The following is a 519-nucleotide window of genomic DNA, read 5'->3' as shown; positions in this document are numbered from 1 at the left end:
AAGGTACCAGTGAAGGTTGCTACCAACACCTGAACTGGTTTTACATCTGATAGAGACAGTCTGTCCTGGAACAACAGGCAACACATTCTTTTTCAAGCATATGTGCACCTCCAGACTTCACGTTTCAGGATCAGATTAGTAGAGATTGTTTATATCTAAATCTCTCATCCCAGGCAAGCAGCAGCACACAGCACAAACAACGTATATTCCTACTAGTGTGTATTCAGTAAGAGGTCTGCAGGTCTGAACAGATGCAAGGTGGAGAAACCAGTGCAACTACATTAAAAAACAATTTGGCTAACGGCTAACCTTTATGTTGCCATCTGTCTTATTCTCTATGGACCAAGAAGTCATACAGAGATGCATTCATTATCCGCCTAGTTTAGTTAATTTATCAGATGGTAATTACTCTTTTTTTAGAATTGTATGTTTCAAAGAGAACATTTGATCTGTTTTGTCTTAAGTTTTATATGTTCTGACTGTGATATGTTTTCTATAAAAGGCAAAAACTGGGTTTCA

Source organism: Morone saxatilis, unplaced genomic scaffold (genome assembly GCF_004916995.1).
Source record: "Morone saxatilis isolate NCDOM2014 unplaced genomic scaffold, NCSU_SB_2.0 Contig15, whole genome shotgun sequence".
Taxonomy (NCBI): Eukaryota; Metazoa; Chordata; class Actinopteri; family Moronidae; genus Morone; species Morone saxatilis.
The sequence above is the reverse complement of the archived record's forward strand: the minus strand, read 5'-3'. Positions refer to the sequence as shown.